This window comes from Physeter macrocephalus, chromosome 1, assembly GCF_002837175.3.
Source record: "Physeter macrocephalus isolate SW-GA chromosome 1, ASM283717v5, whole genome shotgun sequence".
Taxonomy (NCBI): Eukaryota; Metazoa; Chordata; class Mammalia; order Artiodactyla; family Physeteridae; genus Physeter; species Physeter macrocephalus.
The window spans coordinates 142,683,571-142,703,662 of record NC_041214.2 but is presented as its reverse complement, the minus strand read 5'-3'; the positions used below and the strand labels follow the sequence as shown (position 1 = coordinate 142,703,662).

At 38.6% G+C, this 20,092-nt stretch overlaps 1 protein-coding gene across 2 annotated transcripts in view; it reads right to left on the bottom strand.

Annotated features, from left to right (window-relative positions):
• Nucleotides 1-20,092, bottom strand: part of JAM2 (junctional adhesion molecule 2) — a 68,672-nt gene that overhangs the window by 26,816 nt on the left and 21,764 nt on the right. The window lies entirely within an intron of this gene.

The window sequence follows — 20,092 nt, the reverse complement described above, 5'->3', positions numbered from 1 at the left end:
AAAGAAAACTAGCCTGAAGTTTGGTGACAGTTTCACACAATTCATTACACATAAGTTTTAAAGTATCAAAATAGGAAAAGCTAAGGCAAACTATATGTTTTTTCCATTTTCTATACTGTGGTTTTGCCCTTTAAGCATTTCCCAAAGCAGAACTCATGCATCTATTTGCGCCCCTCCCCCCTGCTGCCCCCCCAGACAACACACTCTCACAAGCTCAACTGTTAAACAAGAGTTTATGTATGTCCTAAATTCAGCCTAATGTGCGATCTAGTACTGTCACAGGTATTGCCCCCTGCAAATAAAAGCCAATTATTTTTAGTGCTTTATGTAAGGACATAAATTGCTTTATGAATTTATCCCTGACTATACCTATATCATATAGAAATGAGTCATTCAACGTATTTACTATGAAATGTACATAGTACACACATAGTAAGTACATGATATATACATAGTACATAGGTACATAGTATATACATAATATATAATGATTATAAACTTTGTATAATAAAGCTCTGATAAAAAATGCAAACAGAACACCTTTGTTATCCCCCTAAACAGTTCCATGATTTTCCAACCCTGGAGAAATCACTGATCTATAGGACTGAAATCCCTAATGGGATCTGATCTGATGATGATGATGTTGATGATGATGGTGATTGATGGTGACGATATTGTCAGTTTCCCCGCCTGATGAAATCCACATTTTTTTCAGGTGGGGAAACTGAGGCACAGAGAGGGTAAGGAACTTGGCCAAGGTTATATTAGTAGCAAGTGGTGGATCTGGGATTTTAACTTACCTAAATTACACCCAAAGCCCACATTGTTTATGACTGTTCTATACTGGGCCTCACGTCACGTTCCTCCCAAGCTGAACTACGAGGAAGGACTGCAGATGAACAAAGATGCCCGGTGGAGAAGTCCACTGGTCTAATGGAGATGCCACAGGTTGAGAAATTGGTGGTAATAAGCAAGGCAAGGACTGGCTCAGAAGAATAACAGCAAGGTGGAAGCTAAGAGGCTATGACTGGAGAAGTAGGACACTAAGGTAATCTCAGGAAAGCTCTAGATCAAGCTTTCTCAATGTTGACACTATTGACATTTGAGACTAGATCATTCTTTGTCGTGGGAGGCTGTCCTGTGCATTGTAGGATGCTTTGCAGTATCACTTGCTTCTACCCACCAGATGCCAGTAGCATCCCTACCCCCCCTACCCCAAGTCATGACAACCAAAAATGTTCCTAGATATTGCCAAAGGTCCCCTGAGTGTAGGATGGGGAGGTCCTACCTGGTTGAGAACCACTGCTCTAGACTTACAGCCAGGCTGGTTTGACAACCCAGGAATAGACTTAAGGAGGGCAAGGAACCATGAGTTCAAGGACTTTGAAAGTTCCTATAAGATCAGAATTTCTTAACTATGAAATAATTTATTACACTTTTGAGAAGGAGAGAAAAATCCTTCATATGACATGGCATCTTGTCTTTCCATCATTTATCTATAAGTACATTGACATGTAAATGAATCTTCCACTGTGCCAGATTTTATCACTCCTGAAGAATACGTGCTATTCTGGATAGTATTTTTTCTTTCCTTTCTCTCTTCTCTTGGAAGCCTGGACAGCAAATCTAATTGTGAAATTAAAAATCCCAAAAAACTATAAACCTCAAATGTCTAGCTCACCTGTTCAACATTGTTTAACTATTCAGGTTCTACATATCTCTAAATTGCAAACATCTTCACTAAGGAAACTGGCAAATCTATGTGAAGAATGTAGGCCTGAACTGATCCTTTTTACTGCCCTTGTAAATATATTTGTATAAAGCAGTAACCCACTTGGCTCAGTCTTAGAGAGGTATTGGAGCCACCAAAGAGTAATTTCAAAATAACTCTTTTGTTTGCATATTTCAAAAACCATGAAGGGGTCCAAGAAATCTTTTAAAATACTCTATTTTCCCTTTTCCATGTACTTTTGTCACATACTAGAATATGTCCCATAGTCCTCTGAACCGCCCCCCACCAGCCCCTCATGCCTTTCTTTTCCAGCTTCTCCTCTCCTGCCTCAATTTTATTTTGTAGAGTCCAAAAGGAGGGTTTGGATTTTCAGAGAGCAGAGGAAGGGAAGAGACTAAGCTGGCCAAGCCAGAATCCTCTTAAGTGAGCTAGAGAAACGTTAGGGTCTCATGGGTCCTTGTGCATTACACCTACGTTTAAATGACATGATCGCTGAATGTTTTTGCCTGTGATTCTGATTCTAAACCACTACTCTGTGAAACGTTCGAAGTACACTTTGAAAGAGTCTCTTTTCTCCTTTAGAAATGTGCAAATTAATATGCTCAGAGAAGTTCCAATTATGACCGGCGTTTCTCGTGACTTTTGAACTATTTTAGTATACTTTTTAGACAAAACAATGAAGATTCATATTCCGTAGAAACCAGTTGAGGGGACAATGTTGGCAAAATAGGAAAAGATAATCTTTGTTCCCTTCACATCATATCTTTGAACTTTTCAAACACCACACTGCCTGCTGAGAATGTTTATTTTCTTTAGGAGTCTTAGGCCTTCTTTCATTTTGAGGCAAACATTAGTCCAATCTGAGACTGGAAGATTTAGGACCAGATTGAATCATCTTTCCCTTTTCCTTTTTAAAAAAATAATTAATTAATTAATTTTTGGCTGCGTTGGGTTTTTGTTGCTGTGTGCGGGTTTTCTCTAGTTGTGGAGAGTGGGGTCTACTCTTCGTTGCGGTGCACAGGCTTCTCATTGCAGTGTCTTCTCTTGTTGCAGTTCCAGAGCACGGGCTCTAGGCGCGCAGGCTTCAGTCATTGTGGCACGCGGGCTCAGTAGTTGTGGTGCACAGGCTTAGTTGCTCCGTGACATGTGGGATCTTCCCGGACCAGGGATCAAACCCATGTCCCCTGCATTGGCAGGCAGACTCTTAACCACTGCGCCACCAGGGAAGCCCCTCTTCCCTTTTCTCAGTTCCAGTTTTCTACTTGCTAAAACTTCCTTTGAGAATTATTTCTTCAATTTTCAAAAATCACTTTTAAAGTTCTATGGAAAATAGCAGCTGTTAACTTCAGGAATTTTATTAATTCCCTCATAACTTTTGTATGTATATATTTGAATAGAAAAAAAATGTGTCTCAGACAAGGAAAAAGAAAGGATTGGTTGAATTGCAAAAACTATGAAGGCAAAAAAATTATAACGGGGCTTAGTACTATTAAATTAATGAATAGATAGCATTTCTTGGTAGGCTGAATATTTCCTTCAATGATTTTAAGCATGTTCTCCTAGCTGTCTTGCTTCCTCTATTTCTATTTACTTCAAGGTTTGCCTTTAATTAAGTAAAAATATTTTTAGTGTAGTCACTTACGTTGAACTTATTTATGCAGAAAGCTCTAAATCTTAAAAAAAATTGTAAGATTTCTACTGTTTTCCAGCCTAAATCTTCGAATTCAGTTTTATTTTTCTAACTTGAACCCAATAACTCTATTTATGAAAACAAAATGTTTTGTATCAGTATTTCACTAGCAGATATTAGGAATAGGATCTGTTGGCCGTATTCTTTTTTTAAAAAAATATATTTATTTATTTATTTATTTTTGGCTGTGTTGGGTCTTCGTTGCTACACGCGGGCATTCTCTAGTTGCGGCGAGCAGGGGCTACTCTTTGTTGCTGTGTGCAGGCTTCTCACTACGGTGGCTTCTCTTGTTGTGGAGCACGGGCTCTAGGTGTGTGGGCTTCAGTAGTTGTGGCGCACGGGCTCAGTTGCTCCGTGGCATGTGGGATCTTCCCAGACCAGGGCTCGACCTGTGTCCCCTGCATTGGCAGGCTGCTGGCTGGTTTCTTGAACTGATATTTTTTCTTCACTTTTCTTGAGTAAGTTAAGTAGAAAAATAAACAAAAACTTGTCATGTAGGGCCGCTGGCTAGGGTCAAAAATTGTTTTAAACCTAGCTACAAAACGTCTTTCATAGCTATGGATGTGTTCCAAAATCACTGGCAGAAGTTCATAAAATGAGATTAAGAGATGATTATTTCCATAACTTCTAAATCTCCAAGTCAAGTAATTCCTAGTAAAATAAAACCTTTGTGATTCTTTTCTCTCCCCACTGTAAGAATGAAAGTTCTTATATGTCTATCACCCGTCTAAAATAATTTGGTTTCACTAAGAATAAATATGTACTCACACTATTACAACTTAAAAATTTACTATAAAAGTGTTACTTAAGTGAATACTTTGCATTGAAAACATGATTAGGAAAAACTGAGATGTTACAGAGGTTTTCTGTTTGTTTTAAAAGTACATTATAGAGGACTTCCCTGGTGGCGCAGTGGTTAAGAATCTGCCTGCAAATGCAGGGGACACAAGTTTGAGCCCTGGTCCGGGAAGACCCCACATGCCGTGGAGCAACTAAGCCCGTATGCCACAACTACTGAGCCTGTGCTCTAGAGGCCGTGAGCCACCACTACTGAAGCCTGCGCGCCTAGAGCCTGTACTCCACAAGAGAAGCCACCACAGTGAGAAGCCCGCGCACCACAACGAAGAGTAGCCCCTGCTCGCCACAACTAGAGAAAGCCCGTGCGCAGCAACGAAGACCCAATGCAGCTAAAAATAAATATAACTAACTAATAAGGACCTACTGTATAGCACAGGGAACTCTACTCAATACTCTGTAATGACCTATATGGGAAAAGAATCTTAAAAAGAGTGTATATACGTATATGTATAACTGATTCACTTTGCTGTATGCCTGAAACTAACACAGTATTGTAAATCAACTATACCCTAATAAAAAAAAATTTTTTTAAGTACATTAGAGAGAATACCGTGCATAAAAGCAAGTCCTAAAAACTGTGGGTATAAATTATTTCATAAGTTTTCAAAAATAAAAGTTAATAGCCATGTGTTTTCTTTTCTAAAATTTATTTATATTATTATTTTTTTGGCTGCATTGGGTCTTCATTGCTACATGCGGGCTTTCTCTAGTTGCGGCGGCGAGCGGGGGCTACTCTTCGTCGCAGTGCACGGGCTTCTCATTGCGATGGCTTCTCTTGTTGTGGAACATGGGCTCTAGGCGTGCGGGCTTCAGTAGTTGGGGCACACGGCCTCAGCAATTGTGCCTCTTGGGCTCAGTAGTTGTGGCTCGTGGGCTCTAGAGCACAGGCTCAGTAGTTGTGGTGCAAGGGCTTAGTTGCTCCGCAGCATGTGGGATCTTCCTGGACCAGGGCTTGAACCCATGTCCCCTGCATTGGCAGGTGGATTCTTAACCACTGCGCCACCAGGGAAGCCCTTAGCCATGTAGTTTAATCACTTATATACAATTATTAGAGTAACAAATATTTTAAAAATCCATAGGGCTAGCAGTAACAATAATACCATCCAGTAATTATTACAGATAAATATTTATATGGATAGAAAGTAACCCAATGAGGTAGGAATTAGGATATATTAGATAATATACTCATCTCTCTCACTATCTGTCATTCAACCATAATAGGTCATAGAAGGGGAGGGAGAGGAGAGGGCAGAGGAGGGAGAGGAAGGGAGTAAGGGAAAGGGAGAGAGAGACAGACACACAGACAGACACGTTCTTCTAGTCTCGGGCCATTCTGGCCCTTCTTCTTAATGAGACATTGGCATCCTATGTTCAGAGAAAGGGGAGCCACACCAAAGCGCAAGGAGGAATAAAAAATGTGTTTTGACTTTGGAGCTACCCATGGCTGATGTCCTGGTGAGTCAGTGATGACCTGAAGAATTTAAGGGTGATTTTGACAATAAATAAATTTTCCCCTTAAGAACCTAGCATCTAACAAAGATGTGACTCCACTCTGTTAATATCCTTATTTGACAGATGTGACAATTGAGAGAGGTTAAGTACCTTGCTCAAGGTCACAACACTAGAAAGCAGGGAAGCCAAGATGTGCATCTACCTACAGATAGTTTAGTCTGGCTCCACAGACCTCCTCCCACCCCACCCCCTCATCCCCCATTCTCAAATCTGTGCAAGGCATTGGGAGAAATCAGTACCAAACAATGCTACTCTCAGGCACTCTGCAGACAACTTCACATCCACTATCAATCTTTACGGTTGTAAAAATATTATTCAGGGAGTTTATAACAAATTGCCATTTTAACAGAGAAAGTGTTAATGGACAGATGTTTATGGTGAATGAATTAATTTGAACAAACTTTGTATATTTGTTATATACTCCACAAAAGTTTTATGCTCCCTCCCTTTTCTGATTTTTTAATCATTTGAATACAAGAAGGACAAATGATGCTTTGGAACTAAGTATAAGTTATTTTCATAAAACTATATGTGTTAGTAAATTTAGGGAAACTTTCACACTTTTCCGTTACCCAAACCACTGGACGATTAAATTTTTCATGTGATATTCGCAATGAAGTAAATAAATTAACTTCTCACAGTAAAATAAATTCTCAAAAATTTCAAAGAAATGTTCTTCAAGCACATCTTCAAATGTTTAATGGTGGCCAAGAGCATCAGAAAGCCATCAGTAGCTGAATTTCTCACCAGATACTCACCACTAGGACATGAAAGAAGCCCTTTGAGCATTCTGAGATCTTTCTTTGACACTCCCCAAGTGACAACCTCAGCCAAACACAATTTGTTCACCAGTGGCATTGACTATAGATTTTAGATAGACAACAACAGTCAACTCAAATCCAGCAGACTCTCAGACAAGATGAGGAAATGCTATCTTCCAACACCGACGCTAATAGGAATCACATACTCAATGTAAGGCATGGATATTAACCATTCTATGTCCTAATTCGTTCTCCCTAAGATTAGGGTGCCAGAAAACAATGGCCTTAACACTCTGTTAGTGTCAAATAAGAAATCATTACTAAAGATGTCAAGTATCAAAATAGACAATGGCCAAGATACTAAAATGGGAGATAAACCTGAGTGTCTCTCTTCACTAATTGTAGTCTGGGTTGTGTCTCAGGAACACCCTTAAAATATAGATGGTACATCAGGCTTTGAGAACTTGATGATACTCTAATTTAAGATTATTCATTGCCCTTTAATCTAAGATTATAGTTGCTAATTCTTAAACTTCAATGTAGTTTTTCAAGATTAAAAGTCCAGAACCACCACCAGCATTCGATAGTTACATTTCTCAGCAATAAACATACTAATATAATTGTCAAATAAACAATTTTTGAGAAGACGTATTGTTAGTCACTTCTACAGAATTTTGATCAGCTCTGAGCAAAGAGCTAAAACCAAGCTTCTGAATCTGGATTCTGAACTCTGGTTCTGAATCTCTACGACATGCAAATCTGCACAGAAAGTCCTAACAACTGACAACACAGATTATTCAGTGGTTGTTTGGGTCAGGGGACAATGAAATGGTTATTCAACAGTCATTTGATATCTATAAATCCACTTAAGCAACGTATGTGAGAAGACAGCTCTTTACCATCTGTTAAGCTCTCTCTATCCCCTACTCTATATAGATGTTTGTTTTAAACTTTCTTTACGCTTCAAGAGTTTTATTTCTCCACCTTACTGACTGAATTTCAGGAATCAATAGCAACCGTTTAATGCAGCAAAAGTTATGTTTTGAAAGAGTGAACATGCAGCTACGAATACAAATTGTGTTTGACAGAGACTAGCATAAAAAGTATCAAAAAGTTCTCTAATATCACCAGTCTGTTAAATTTATAATCTGCAAATGAAGTTATCTTTGCATTTCTCAAATGAAGATAGTGCACAGCTAATGTTTTCAATCTTTTTCTGAATTAGAAGATTTATAGAATACAGTGAATAGACACATAACAGGAGACAGACTGACTGAGTTTAATAAGGCTTAAGCTTTGGGGTCCTCCCTTGCCTGGATACCTCCTAAGGGCCTGGGGGTGAAGTGAAGAGGGCCTAGTAATTTGTGCACATTTTGTAAAATTTGCAAGGATAAGATTTTTTTGTATAATTTTTCTTAGTGAGAACTCTAATAATCCATCCCGGCACACACTGATGGACTGCTCCTTATTCATGAGTTTATTTAGCTTTCTAAATTTGACCACCCACCATAAAGTGGTCTCCAGGGTACACTGTCTGATAGTTCAAGCTTTAAAATAGTAAGATTTTTTTAAAATTTTTTTAAAAATTAATTTATTTTATTTATTTTATTTTTGGCTGTGTCGGGTCTTTGTTGCTGTGTGCGGGCTTTTCTCTAGTTGAGGTGAGCAGGGGTTACTCTTCATTGCGGTGTACAGGTTTCTCATTGCAGTGGCTTCTCTTGTTGCGGAGCATGGGCTCTAGGCGCGTGGGCTTCAGTAGCTGTGGCACGCGGGGTCAGTAGTTGTGTTTTTTCTTAGTGAGAACTCTAATAATCCATCCCGGCACACACTGATGGACTGCTCCTTATTCATGAGTTTATTTAGCTTTCTAAATTTGACCACCCACCATAAAGTGGTCTCCAGGGTACACTGTCTGATAGTTCAAGCTTTAAAATAGTAAGATTTTTTTAAAATTTTTTTAAAAATTAATTTATTTTATTTATTTTATTTTTGGCTGTGTCGGGTCTTTGTTGCTGTGTGCGGGCTTTTCTCTAGTTGAGGTGAGCAGGGGTTACTCTTCATTGCGGTGTACAGGTTTCTCATTGCAGTGGCTTCTCTTGTTGCGGAGCATGGGCTCTAGGCGCGTGGGCTTCAGTAGCTGTGGCACGCGGGGTCAGTAGTTGTGTCTCGTGGGCTCTAGAGCACAGGCTCAGTAGTTGTGGTGCACGGGCTTAGTTGCTCTGCAGCATGTGGGATCTTCCCGGACCAGGGCTCGAACCCGTGTCCCCTGCATTGGCAGGCAGATTCTTAGCCACTGCGCCGCCAGGGAAGCCCCTAAAATACTAAGATTTTATATGACCAAGTAAATTGTATTCTCTTTCTCAAATTTCAATTCTTAAAATATGAGAGTTGAATAAATTTTAGTTTTTAACTCTCCTGCTGGATGATGATTCATAAAAGCTTTAGCCCTTACATTTCATACATGTGTTATTAATTAAATTCTATTACCATAAATGCTTCCAGAAGAGATCTGAAAACTAAGGGAAAGCTTCCCAGTTTACTGTTGCTTCATGTTTCCCTTGATTAATCTTCAGGAAGCCAAAGAAACAAGAACCATTTATTTTGAAGTGCAGAACATGGAAACAATGGCTTGGCGTTGCTTAACTGTCATATTTTACTACTGTCAGGCAAGACTGCTCAGGGTTAGTTACCCTGATTTCTAGGGTGCTCAAATCCAAGAACTATAATTTCCCCTTCCTTTTATTAAAGACAGTTCTCTGACTCATTCTTTTATTTCAAAACTGGTCCTACACATCCAACTGTGAGCTAACACCAGAATGCATTTTTTAGGGCCAGTCAACGAAGCCAACTGAAAGAAATGATTTAATGAACATCTGTGTTATGGACTGAATGTTTGTGTCTCCCCAGAATTAATATGTTGAAATCTTCACCCCCAATGTGATGGTATTAGGAGGTAGGGTTTGGGGGAGGTGATTAGGTCTTGAGGATGCCGTGCCCTCATGAATGGGATTAGTGTCCTTATAAAAGGGACCCCAGAGAGCACTCTCTCTCTCTCCACCATGTGAGGATACGAGGAGTTGGCAGTCTGTATTATTAATAAAATCCAAAAAGTCGAAACAAACCAAATGTCCATCAACTGATGAATGGATAAATAAAATGAGGTCTAGCCATACAATGGCATATTATTTGGCAATGGAAAGGAATGAAGTTCAGATAACATGATACAACATGGATAAACTTTGAAAATAGTATAAGTGAAAGAAGCCAGCCACAAAGGCCATAAATTATGACTCCACTTTTATGAAATTTCCAGCATAGGCAAATCCACAGAGACAGAAAACAGTACGTAGTTGCCAAGGGCTGGGGAGAGTGACTGTTACAGGTATGGGGTTTCTTTTGGGAGTAATGAAAATCTTTTGGAATTGGATAGTGGTGACAGTTGCACAAATCTGTGAATATGTTAAAATAAAACACTGAATTATCTACTTTAAAAGGGTGAATTGTATGGTATGTGAATTATATCTCAATAAAGCTGTTTAAAAAACAAAACAAAACAAACAAACAAAAAAGTATCAGTCTGCAACAAGGAAGCAGGCTCTCACAGACACCGCATCTTCAAACACATTGATCTTGGACTTTTAGCCTCCAGAACCATGAGAAATAAATGTCTGTTGCTACCCAGTCTGTGGTATTTTTGTGATAGCAGCTCAACATAACTAAGACAATCTGCATGCATTCAAATCAGTGGGGCCTACATAGCTACATCCTGGAATGGTCATAAAATGAGTATTAGAGATCCAATTTTTGACCCTTATTCAAATCAAGTATTAAAAAGGTGGACAAAGGTATTTGGGTCCAAATATGGCATGCAAAAGTCTAATTGCTGGGCCTTCCCTGGTGGTGCAGTGGTTAAAGAATCTGCCTGCCAATTCAGGGGACACAGGTTCGAGCCCTGGTCTGGGAAGATCCCACATGCCGTGGAGCAACTAAGCCTGTGCGCCATAACTACTGAGCCTGCGCTTTAAAGCTCGCGAGCCACAACTACTGAGCCCGAGAGCCACAATTACTGAGGCTGAGTGCCACGACTACTGAAGCCCGCACGCCTGGAGCCCGTGCTCTGCCAACAAGAGAAGCCACCGCAATGAGAAGCCCGTGCACCGCAATGAAGAGTAACCCCCGCTCTCCGCAACTAGAGAAAGCCCGCCTGCAGCAATGAATACCCAACACACCCAAACGTAAATTAAAAAAAAAAGTCTAATTGCCATAACATAATTCAAGCGAAATGGCTTTGACATCCTGTACAGCATGAGGAAGATTGAATTTGTGGCAGAATCAGCGAGATATTTTGAATTATGTAGAGTCAGTCTCAGCATTTCAAGTTTCTGATGAGGAGATATTAGAACTGACTTCTCACCCATGGAGATAAAGAGCTAAATAGTATTGTGCCACCAACACCACCACCTTCCACAGGTTGGCTTTTTGACTGAATATCATCCAAAGGCAAACAAAAAGCAACATTAAAGTCCAGATGGGTGCAGAAAGGTCTGATAGAAATGTGACCTAAGTCTTTATTCCAGATGAAAACAGAATCATTCTTTGTCTTCAGGAAGTCAGAACTGACAGAGAGGAAATGAGATCTATCTAGGTTTGAAACCCTTTGCTATGAATGATTAGTCACTTCGCCTTGGGCAAGCTACAGCCTCAATCTTCTAAACCTTAGTTTCCACTTAGGTAAAATGAAGCTACCAATGCCTTCCTTATAGGTTGTAAAGATTAAATTAAAGTATGTAATTGCTTAGCCTCGATGCTGGCAAGGGTCCGATCTCTACAAACATTTGTTTCTCCTCTCCCTCTCCTCACTCCACATTGTTTTTTATCCAATGTGTCGATGCAAATTTAGTGTTTCATAAATGACTCCATAGTAATCATGTATTAGGATGGACTATAAAAATAGAGAATGAATTTTTAGAGTTATTACTTTTTCTTCCTTTTAAAAATTAATTAACTAATTAATTAGGCTGTGCAGCTTGCCTTGTGGGATCTCAGTTCCCCCACCAGCGATTGAACCCAGGCCACGGCAGTGAAAGCGTCAAATCCTAACCACTAGACTGCCAAGGAACTCCTATTTTTCTTCCTTTTTAAAATGACTAGCTTGACTTCCTCATTACAGTGGCTGCCTAGAGAAGGGAAGGCCTAGGTTTAAATTCTCACTTTGACATATTTGGGACAGTTATACTTCTTTGGATTGTGTTTTGTCATTTGTAAAACATGATTTATGATGACACCTTCCCTAACTACCTTAATCTCACAGAATTCATCATACCCTTCTCCTTTATATGCTTTTTGCACTTAACGTCCAGGTAATCTCACAGAATTCATCATACCCTTCTTCTTTATATGCTTTTTGCACTTAACGTCCAGGACAACACACTTGTCTAGGTTTCCTTCTCATGGATCTTATCCTGGGACATCTCCTCTTCTCTGTCTATACTTCCTTCCTTAATGATGTGAACCAAACTCAGGGCATTAAACACTCCCAGATGTTAACAACTCCCGAATACATAGCTCCAGTCTAGGTGTCTCTGCTGAACCCTGGACTCAGATACAAACACCTATTCAACCTTTAAGGTTTAACAGACATTTCAAATACTACATCCAAACCTCATCTTTATTTCTGAACCTGCTCCACTTTCCCCACCTCAGATGATTATTCTGGTTGCTCTGGCCAAAAATCTTGCAGTTATCTTTAATGATTCCACTTCCCAAAGCCCATGCCATATCCAGTTCATCAGCAAACCCTATTAGCTCTACCTTCAAAATGCATCCAGAAACTGTCCATTCCACTAATTCCATTGCTACCACCTGATGTGAGTACCACTGTCTCTTGCCTGGATCACTGCATTAATTCCTGACTGGCCTTCTACTCTACCCTGCTCCTGCAGAATTTAATCTCAACACATACACTAAGGTGATCCTTTAAAATGCTAAATCAGATCGTGGCACCTTGGATTAGTTCTTTATTTCACCAGAGTAAGGGTAAAAGTCCTTCACTGGCCGAGATGGCTCTATACAATTTGGCCTCATTGCCTTTCAGACCTTCTTGCCTTAACTCTTCCCTTCGAGCTCTGCTCCAGGGACAATGGCCTTCTTCTTCTTCCTCAAAACAGGCCAGGCTCTGTCTATTTCCTCTTCCTGAAAGCCTCTTCCTTCAGAGGTCTACTAAGTCCTTCACTTCTTCAAGTTTATTCTCAAAAGATACCTTCCTGATGAAGTCTACTCGGATAACACTGTTTAATATGACAATCTCACCTGCACCTGACCTCTTCCCTTTCAAACTCCTGCTTGCCTTAATCCTCCTTTGATTTCTCTTTTTTCCATTGAACCTGTCATTCTAACATAGTATATAATGTACTTATGTATTGAGGGCAGGGGCCTTTATTTCTTTATCAATAGCCCAAGGGCTAAGAATAATGCTTGATGTGCAGTAGATACTCAATAAATATTTGCCAAATGAATGGAAATGAATTTAACTATGGAGAAAATGAAAATGGAATATAAAGAGCTATGCTTTATTTTTTAAATTAAGGGATGAGACACACAAGATTAAACAATGAAAAATTTTGAAGCAGCCAATTTGAAACTAAAAACAGTGCATCACTGCGGAGAATCAATTTTCACATTATGCTGCAACAAAAAATTAAACATATTTGATGCTAAAAATGATGAGTCAACTCCTAAAATATCTTTCTGAGTAGTTACCTTAAATGTGATTTTAAATGCCATAAATCAACATTCTTGTTTTAAAAACATCTTTGTCACCTAAAAGTAAAAATAAATTTAATAAAAAATTCTAATTTTAATAATCACAAAGGTGAGAAGTTTTATCTTTTAAAACAAAATTACTTGCTTTTTAAAAGTTTTGATGTATGATTTAAAATAGCATTGTGATGGTTAATTTTGTGTTGACTTGGCTGGGCCACATTGCCCAGATATGTGGTCAAACATTTTTCTGGATGTTTCCATGAGGCTGTTTTTGGATGAGACTAACATTTAAATTGGTAGACTTTGAGTGAAGCAGATTGCCCTCCATAGTGTGGGTGGGCCTCATCTAATCAGTAGATGTTCTGAATAGAACAAAAGACTGAGCTCCCTCAAGCAAGAAGGAATTATGCCAGCAGACACCCCTTGGAACTTGAACTGCAGCGTTGGCTCTTTCTTGGGTCTCCAGCCTGCTGGCCCACTCTGCAGATTTTAGACTTGCCTGTCTTTTTAATCGCATGAGATAATTCCTTAAAATAAATCTATATATCTATATATTTATATCTATATACACGCACATATCCTATTGGTTCTGTTTCTCCGGAGAATTCTGACTAATACAAACATCATAATGAATTACAGTAATAAATTAATTTTGGAGTGTCTAATTTAATATAAGTGTTCTTTGTTTCTTAGGACTTCCTTCTGGAGGTTCAGCAATACACTGTAATTTTAAGAAATGTTCCATAATCATTTATGTTCTGAGAAAGCTCATCTAGAATAAACTTACAAAGTCTATCACTCCTCTTTAAACTTTAGCAAACACCCTTCTCAGAGCCATGTCTATATCTTCAAGAACATGTTTAATTTAATCTTCCTTATTATTTTCACATAAGTCTTCACTTGGAGGGGAGGTGTGGGCATTAAAATTCTCCATTAAAATTCTTTCCAATCTTCAAGGTCCCTCTTAAGTCTCACCACCTCTAGGAAGTTCTCCTGTGAAAGCTCTGAATGACATTTTGACTACCCATGGAACTTTCCTTTCCAATCTACTTTGATAAAATTAAATAGCATTTTATGATTTGGCTCATTTGGTGGCTTTTGTGACACCATTTCCCTCCTGGTTCTTTTTTCTGACGCTCCTTTTCTGTCTCCCATCCCTCAGATTGGCCATTGACTTTTAGCATTTCATAGAAGATGAAGGTTCCATGGTCATAAAGATTTGACAAACATTGGGTTAGCAAGTTAAATCAAAGTTATCTATTGTAGGACTTTACAGAGCTCTTAATATGCTAAGGATTATTGTGACTTTCCAATGGGGGGATATGATTTATAGTAGAATAAGAGAGAAAAAGTCAAAGAGAAAAGTATGTAGAAGATTGAGAAGAGGCAATCAGAGAAGTAAGAGAAACCAGGAAAGAACGATGTCATGGAAATCAAAGATGGGCAGACTTGCAAAAAGGGAGTATCAACAACGTCTGAAGTCCCAGAGGTCAAGTCAGGTTTTGATGAAAGTAAGCTGTGAATTTAGGAACTAGTAAGTTACTGGTGATACAATGATAGCAATTTCAATGGCGTGGGAAGGGCAGTTTGACGCAGGTTGAATGGTCAGTAAAAAATGGAGAAAATAAATAGAGCATCAATTCAAGATGTTTGACTGTAGAATCATGGTGGATCTTTTTCCCTCTCGAAACTGCAGAGATTTGAACATGTCTATAGCCTGCGATAAAAGAGTTAATAATGAAGATAAGTTGAAGATATATGAGATAGGGAATAACTGCTGAAGAAAAGGACCCAATGAGACTAGAAGAATAGCATCAGGAGCACAAGTAAGGAATTAGCTTTCGGCAGGAGACACTCCACTTCCTTTGATTCAGGAGGGAAATAGCCAAGAATGAATACAGATGTGGACAAGTTCGCAATTCATCTGCCTCCCTCCTACACGAGTTAGATTCTGAAAACACTATCTGATCATATTTAGCTCCCTTCAGAGGCTTCCCCTTTGCCTTCAGGATGAATTCCAAATTCCTTCAAATGGCCTTTCAGAACTAGCTCCTGTCTTTCAATCTCCCCCTCAATCACTGCCCCCCTCCATACCCTATGTTCAAGTCACCCACCATGGGGCTCCCACTCACGTGGGCTCTTTTCACTCCAAAAGCCTTTGCAGTCTCAAAGGCTCTCTGCCTCAAATCCCCGCTCCCCAACACTCTCCTGAGAAATGCTGAACTTCTCTGTATAATTCAACACCCCGCTGAAATATCAGGAAAGGTAAAGGCTTCACCAGCCCCTTCTGTCCTTCTATACATACTCATCCATTCTCCTATCTGACACAGCACTTTTTACAAGCCCTTATTTGTTTATTTTTACAAACTGTCTCTTACATATCTGATTCTTCCATTGGGTAGTGTTGGCACATGGTGATATTAGGAACTGTACCTATATTGTGCTTGACACACAAAAGGAGATAATTAAATGTCTGCTGTAAACAAGACTGAACATGTTTAGTCTTCAAATCAGATGTATTATAAATTCTTTTACAGTATTTTATATGTAGTATTAACTATATACCTAATGTAAAACATACTTTAAATATACTATAAACTATATATATATACACATATATTTTTAAATTTTATTTATTTATTTTTCGCTGCTTTGGGTCTTTATTGCTGAGCGCGGGCTTTCTCTACTTGCGGCGAGCAGGGGCTACTCTTCGTTGTGGTGCACGGGCTTCTCCTTCTGGTGGTTTCTCTTGTTGAGGAGCATGGGCTCTAGGTGCGTGGGCTTCAGTAGTTGTGGCACGTAGGCTTCAGTAGTTGTGGCTTCCAGGCTCTAGAGAGCAGGCTCAGCAGTTGTGGCGCACAGGCTTAGTTGCTCTGCGGCATGTGGGATCTTCCCAGACCAGGGCTCGAACCCGTGTCCCTTTCATCGGCAGGCGGATTCTTAACCACTGTGCCACCAGGGAAGTCCCTAAACTATATATATGTTTAATCTAGCACAATACCTGACATACTAGATCAATGAATAAAACTAGCTGAATTAAAATAAAGTATTACGCTTTAGTTATATTTTAACATTTCTTTGATTGTATTAAAGGTTTATAGCCTCTTTGTACAAAAATCTAAAATACTGACACTGCATAACTCTAAATTAGCAATACCTTCACTACATATAAAAGGAAAAAACTACTTTAGCATATTTTAGTGAAATGTGCATATATGCACACATGGTTTTCCTGCAGTGCATTCTGTAGTGTCATTATTTTTAACATTTTTCTCCCATTTCACTTTTTTTTCTCATGTCAGCTTTTAAATGGACCTTGGAAAGGGAAAAGTTGGTTCCCTATAAATAGAATATATAATAAATTTCCTACCTTGAACTGCCACAAACTGAAGAATTTAGTGCAATGATGAAATACATGTAATTTACATTTATTTATTTTAACTCATTGGTTCTCAGCACTATCAGAATCTCTTTTCATAATAAATTTTTGATGTCTCTTTTATTATCCTGAAACAAAATTTATAGATAATTAACATTATATATTTATATTATATATACAGAATTTGGAAAACTAAATATAAATATAATATTTATAATAAATATAAACATATTATGTATTTATAATATATAAATATATTTATATATTATATAAATATATTTATATATTATATAAACATAATATATATATTATATAAACAATATTTATATAAACTAAATATAAACATAATATTCCTTTAATATTAAGGAGAAATAAAAGGAAAACAATTTATAGTAACATAATATATATTTCAATTTATGAATGCTTGTACATGAGTACACTAGAAGACACAGTGAAGAAGTCAGATATTAATCTACACTTATTGACAACAGCCAAGATATGGAAACTACTATCGACGGGCAAATGCATAAAGAAGCTGAATAAATATGATTCAGCCATTAAAAAAGAGTGAAATTTTGCCATTTGCAGCAACATGAATGGACCTTATGCTATGTGAAATAAGTCAGAAAGAGAAAGACAAATACCATACGACCGCTCTTATATGTAGAATATTTTAAAAAATAAAATTTCTTAAAAAGCTCATAAAACAGACTTCCTTGGTGGTCCAGTGGTTAAGACTCCATGCTTCCACTGCAGGGGGTGTAGGTTTGATCCCTGGTCGGAGAACTAAGATCCCGCATGCCATGGTGTGTGGCCAAAAAAAAAAAAGCTCATAAAAAATAATAATAACAGTAAATTGGATTTAAGAGAAGTAAGAAAACCAGAAGCCATTCCAAATGGTACCGAAAAATAAAGAACCGGGTTACTGTGGACATTAGAATAGAAAATTGTATATTTAGATATATATTAAGGCTGTGCAACAACAAGAAAACTGTGTTCATAGGTTAAAAGTTTGCACTTATATGAAGATGCAATGGAATCTGAGAAAGTCATGGAGGATGAAAAGTGAGGGACACAGGGAAATTATTTTGCAGCATGGCTTGGCACACAGATGTTTATCAGCCTGGTCCCTGCCCCGCAAACCACCTATCACTCTGACAATTAAATAGGTCCTACAGAACTCCATGACACCCCCTAGGGCAGGAACACCCCTCCTGGGGGTATTTCCCAATTGAATTCCTTGAACACACTCTGAGCTAACGGAAATTTGGGCTTTGTTTAATAAACTGAAATTGTTCTCTACTTATACAGCTGATGTAACATAACCATAAAGTTAATTTTTCAAGAGTGAAACTTATGATCAGTATCATGATACACTTGTGGTACCTGTCCTCACAACACAACTGCAAATGGGGTACCGGAGAGGATACAGGATTTATTCAAGACCTATTTTATACAGTTTGGAGGCTTTTCAATTCTGTTACTTTCTGTCTTACCTCTCTCAACTTTGAATTACTCACTGCTCCAAATTGAAGCCCAGTATAATTCTTCCTACTCACAATATGCTGTTATTTCAAAGGATAACATTTTCAGCTAAGAAAACTAACTAATTGTGATGAATTTAACTGGGATAATTGATGTCTCTTAAGTCTTCTTATCTCTCAATAACAGTAAGCCTAAAACTATTTTATTCTTTTTCAAGCATGTACTATCACCCTTTTAAACGATCTTTAAGATCTCTGATCCACGTCTTCAATAAAAATCTTTGAAAAGGTAAGCATATTGTGAAATCATAACCCAGTTTTCTCCACCTTCAAAGATGTAACACAGGGCTTCCCTGGTGGCGCAGTGGTTAAGAATCCGCCTGCCAATGCAGGGGATACGGGTTCGAGCCCTGGTCCAGGAAGATCCCACGTGCCGCGGAGCAACTAAGTCTGTGCACCACAACTACTGAGCCTGCGCTCTAGAGCCCGTGAGCCACACCTACTGAAGCCCGCGTGCCGCAACTACTGAAGCCCGTGCGCCTAGAGCCCGTGCTCTGCAACGAGAAGCCACCGCAATGAGAAGCCCGCTCACCACAACGAAGAGGAGCCCCCGCTCCCCGCAACTAGCGAAAGCCCGTGCGCAGCAACAAAGACCCAACGCAGCTAAAAATAAATAAAAATAAATTTATTTTTTAAAAAAGATACAACACAGAGACCCATATTAATTAAGCTATAAGTGCCCGAAGCCTAATTAGAAATCCTGGACTCAACATTCTGAAAGATCTTATAATATTAACTTTTAGAAAAAAAAGGCTAGAAATTAGGGGGACTTTTTCCATTTCCCTTTTAAATGATCTGTGATGCTCTTAGGTTGACTAAATTCGATAATAAATCCTTGATGATATTGAATATGCTCATTTTTGGATTTTTTTTCCCATTTACTTAAACAAGATTTTCAGATCATGAAATATTTATTGCAGGCTTATGGGTTACCCTGCGGGTTAATATTACTCTGAATTCAATTTGAGTTGTGAACATGGGAGGCATTTATATATGCTGAGACAACCATAGTGCAAATATACGAAATATCAAAAAGTATTTAATGACTCATTAAGATATTTAAACCCTGAACCACATTCCAAATAGCATATTCAAATTATTTTCTTATTACGATAGAAACAATGAGTCATTTGGCACTGCGCCTGCAGGGCACTGTGTGCTGATTCTAAATCTGTACATAACAAGACGGAGGGAAGCTCCCTCTCTCCCTGCCTCGTGCATCATGTTGCTGAAGTGAACACCAGGAAAGAGCATCTTCGTTTCCCCCCGAATCTCCTCAGCCTTCTACCTTTCCTGATACTTTGTCACCCAGAAACGAAAAACAATGAGATTTGGAGTCAGCAGTTCTAACTTCAAGTCCTGCCTCTCAGTACTGTATCCCTAAAGACATTCTAAGCCTCTGTTTTTCATTTATGAAACCGTGATAAAAATAGTTCTAGGTACCACAAAGGGATGTTAACACGAGAATTAAATGCCATAATTCCGGTGAAAGTATTTTTTTTAATCCTAGAGTTCTGTTCAAATGCTAATATTGTTCTTTCTTTACTTTTTAATCCCTCAGGTTGCCCGTTACTTCACTGTGATCTTTCCCCTTCTTCATCCTTCTTAGCCTCCAGATAACAACGGACTTGGCAAAATTCCTCCCCTCATCCATGACACTGTTCTGTTGCTTGTCTATTATTTCCCTGGGCACGTTTTCTTCATTGTCTCTGCTCCTTTACATTTTTTTAAACATCTTTATTGGAGTATAATTGCTTTACAATGTGTTAGTTTCTGCTTTATAACAAAGTGAATCATTTATACATATACATATGTTCCCATATCTCTTGCATCTCCCTCCCTCCCACCCTCCCT